The sequence below is a fragment of the Cryptotermes secundus genome, unplaced genomic scaffold (genome assembly GCF_002891405.2).
Source record: "Cryptotermes secundus unplaced genomic scaffold, Csec_1.0 scaffold842, whole genome shotgun sequence".
Classification (NCBI taxonomy): domain Eukaryota; kingdom Metazoa; phylum Arthropoda; class Insecta; order Blattodea; family Kalotermitidae; genus Cryptotermes; species Cryptotermes secundus.
Window position 1 is genome coordinate 246,615 of NW_019736407.1, and position 4,171 is coordinate 250,785.

At 41.2% G+C, this 4,171-nt stretch overlaps 1 protein-coding gene across 1 annotated transcript in view; it reads right to left on the reverse strand.

Annotated features, from left to right (window-relative positions):
• LOC111869912 (cytochrome P450 9e2) overlaps window positions 1–4,171 on the reverse strand; it is a 130,977-nt gene that overhangs the window by 126,191 nt on the left and 615 nt on the right. The window lies entirely within an intron of this gene.

The window sequence follows — 4,171 nt, forward strand, 5'->3', positions numbered from 1 at the left end:
TCCCTGCCTCATTGATCACGTGAGAACTACCACACCTCCTGTAGCCAACTTCAGAACTGCGATTCGGAAGGGGGTCGTAAGCCATAAAAGAAATAAATTCACTAATATATAATTTATTGTTGACATTCTTTCATTTCCTTCGCTCCTCCGTTTTACTCATCATCTCCTGTGTAACCCATGGTTTTCTTGCTATCTTCTCAACTTTACCAACCAAATCACTGATAGTATCTAACATGCATTCTTTTATATTGTTCCACTGCGCTTCAGCATTTCCATTTTCACCTTCAATTGCACCGAGTTTCTCTTCTGGGGTCTCTTGCACGCTTTGTCTTTGAGCATATAACTTCTCCAAATCACATCTGGGTCTGCGCTTTCGAAATCTTATAATTTTCTTCAACCTGGTTCGGAACTTGGCAACCAGTAAGTTGTGGTCAGAGTCAATATCTGCCCCAGTAAGCGTCTTCACATCCTTCACACTATTTCTGAATCGATGTTTCACAAGGATGCAGTCCAGCTGATGCCTTCTCCAATCCCCAGGTGCCTTCCATGTGTAAATTCTTCTGTTTGGCTTCTTGAATCAAGTGTCGGTAACAATCAGTCCATTTCTTTCACAAAAGTCAACAAGTATTTGACCCCTGTGATTCCGTCTTCCTAGTCCATGTGATCCAATAACATTCTGATATTTCATATATTGTGTAATAAATTCCCATATAAAAATGTATCTCTTCTGTTTCATGTTTCGTATAAAAACAGATAAAACTATCCCAGTAACAGGCCGGAGAGGGAAATAGGGTTTCGAACCATCGAGGCTTCCACGTTTTGCAGAGAATCAGCTCACAGATGGCAGAAATGTTGTCAGCCTTACGTGCAGGTCGTTTACCCCTAGAATGATTCCTGGTACTCATTTCTGTTAGAAGCTGAGTCGACCCCAGAGCCATAGTGCTGCTGGAAGAATTAGGTCACTTGAAAAATCCAATGGTCTCATCGGGAATCGAACCCGCAACCATTTGACTTCCGGCCTCAACCAACTACGGTACCGCGTGCAACGTTCCTTTTCCGTTGACCGGACCTAATATTGAAAGGGCTCGAGCAAGTTGTCGCCGTTTTTTTTCTTCCTTTTTTAATTCGCTTAGAGGAGTGTGGAATACAGCTGGGTCCATTCGGTACGGCGGCCACTGATTGGCTTATTGTAACTGCCCGGGTGATTATGATGCTGGAGGATTTTGGTGGAATGAAGATTGGCAGGGGAAACCGAAGTACTCGGAGTAAACCCGTCCCAGCGCTACAATATCCACCACAAATCCCACTTTACCAGACCCGGGATCGAACCCAGGCCGCCGCGGTGGTAAGCTAGCGACTAACCGCTTGAGCAATGACGCGGCCTAATTTGTCGAAGTTAGTCCGTATTCCTGCCAAGTGCCTTACAACTGTCGTAAGTCTCTACGCCTACGCCTCAGTCTGTTCTTCGCAATGTGCTGCGCAGTTGCATGTGAGGTTCCTAACTTGCGCTGTCACTAAGCAAACACAGAACTCCCTCTAGCAACAGTACCCCAGTATGTATTCACATCTTGTACTGAGTGTAAGAAAGGTGGGTTTAATCTGTCTCTTTTAAATGCTGTTCAGTCTGTCCTTACTGCATGTTATTATCTGTAAACACGGTTTTCATGTCACTCTAATACTGTAGGCTAGTATCTGTTTTTATTGAGCTTATCGCAGACTTCTTGTTTGTAAAACACTTTTCTATTGAGTCCATACTGATAAGGTAAAAAATTATCAGCGTCGCCATGTTTGTGTGATTGATCTTCTCTCACTCTCTCTCTATCTCCCCGTCTCCTATTTCTCTCTGCTCTTAAAATATGGAGAAGTAGTAAACAGAATATTGCGGATGTATCCTGAAAGATTCTAAATTATTGTCGGGATATCCGTTTACAGACCAGGGAAACCCCGACAAATATTTAGAGTCATTCTGTATATGGCAAAGACTTACCGAAACTGCCGACTCTAAAATTTTGTTCAAAATCGGAGAGATATAAGGAACACTTCATATGGAAACTCAACATTAGGTTCTGCGATGCTAACTAAGCAAAAACGCTTCCAACAAAGGCGGTTGCAGGAGTTAAACAGGTATTTTATGCCCAATTCACAATATAATTACCGAGATACGAAGCCACAACTGTTATGTTATACGCACACAGTGGTAACTACGTATATATTGAACACCTCCTTTAACATTAAAAAGAATCTGCATATATGAATGCATATAGGACTATGTTGGGAAAGCCAGAAGTAAAGAGCTCACTGGGAAGACAAAACGTAGGTTGTGTACAATATTAAAATGGATCATAGATAGATAGAATGAAATTTTATGGACTGGATCGATCTGGCTCAGGCTAGAGACCAGTGGTGGGCTTTTGTGAACACAGTAATGAACCTTCGGGTTCCATCAAATGCTAGAAAGTTCTTGAATAGGTTCAAAATTACCGGCTTCTCAAAGAAGGCTCAGCTCCATGAAGTTAGTTACGTGTATTGGCGGTGTATATGCCCAGTAGCGTAACAGGAAAAGCCTGGATTGGCGTGTGTGCTGGTTTGTATAGAAATGCGTCATTCCTGTGGTTCCCAAACTAGGTGCCGCGCATCGATGTTTTGTGCGCCGAAACATTAAAATCCGTGAGTGTAAAAATCACTGGTATGCTCCAAATCTGATGAAATTCTAAATGTCCTTGTACTTACGCATCCAGAAAAGGCAGTTCAGTTAGCAGAAATTATGCAGTTCAGATGTCTCAAGATTAGGCAGCCATAGAAATTAATTGCTGTACATATTATTTTTTCAAATAAACTGAGCCCCTCACACTCCTACGTTTATCGGAGTGGCTATTTGCGACTTAAATTACACAGACGCAAAGAAATGCAAAACCTACGAATTACAGCTCTCAATATTACACGCTTTTATGGTTTGAGATCATTAGTTAAACATCATACAGTAGTATGCTCACTGTGAAGTTATGTAAAACTGTTTTGTAGCTTAAACTGAATGTTTCGGAAGTTATATCAAAATACTGGTGCAACCATGCCCACGGTAGACAGTTCTGTAGAAATAAATAGGGAAGAACAATGTAATGTAATATGTGTGTGATTATAGACGGGGTTTTGTGTGGTGAATGAATTTGTTGACCACTTATACACACGACTCCGAACTCAAAGCTATTAAGGTGTAATCTCTAATCTCCATAATTTAGTAATCACCAGAGCACCGACTACGCCTTTTTCAGCCTGTTGTGTTTTCACCAGCGGTTCCCTGGAAAAGGCTTCTAACAATGGAGATCCTTCAGTTTTTGTGCTCACACCGTTGCCTGCTGGCTAATACTACTCACAACTGAACTCATTGTTCTAACTCTACTGCTTATATCATCTCGGCAGGAACCACATATATATCACCCGTTTCCAAAATAACTGTATTGTTGCGCGCGTATTCGTTGTTGCGGGAACGTATTCACCGAGCCGTTGCCGAGAATCCGTCGTTTACAGAGTCGCTTCTTAGCAACGGGTCTATACGCCACAATAGCAAACGGACTTCCCGATGTTTGGTTTTATTTCTTAACTTGTAAACGGGTAAAGAGTGTCCTCAGTGCGTTGTTTGTCGTGAAGTTCTCGCAGACCATGGCTTCAATGCAAGAAGTTTGCGTAGGCGCCTAACTTCAGAACAAGAATCTCTTGCTTATANGAAACATGTAGTGTGGCAGTAAATAAAAAACGTGTTGTGTGGTCGGTAGATTAACTTTAACATTCGTCTAGTACACAACAGGATGCAAGGAACAATAAAAGTGTGTTATACTAACTAAACTATACCAACTTTGTCACTTGAACAATAAACACCAGTATCAGAAACTGTACGCAGTACCTCTTATCAATAATTCTGGAACTGTACAGTGAAATACCTCTATCTCGGAAAACCGTTTGGAATATAACACACACACATACATACACGTGTATATATATATTGTAACGTATTTCGTTACTGAAGACGCCGTAGAGATGGTTAACTGGTTTATTTAACAATCTTCAAATAACGGCTACAATTAATTATCACAATATTACGGGTTTCCACACTTTACAAACCCTACAACAAAAACTCTTAACACTATCTTCAAGAGTCTTCACGTATTAATAACGC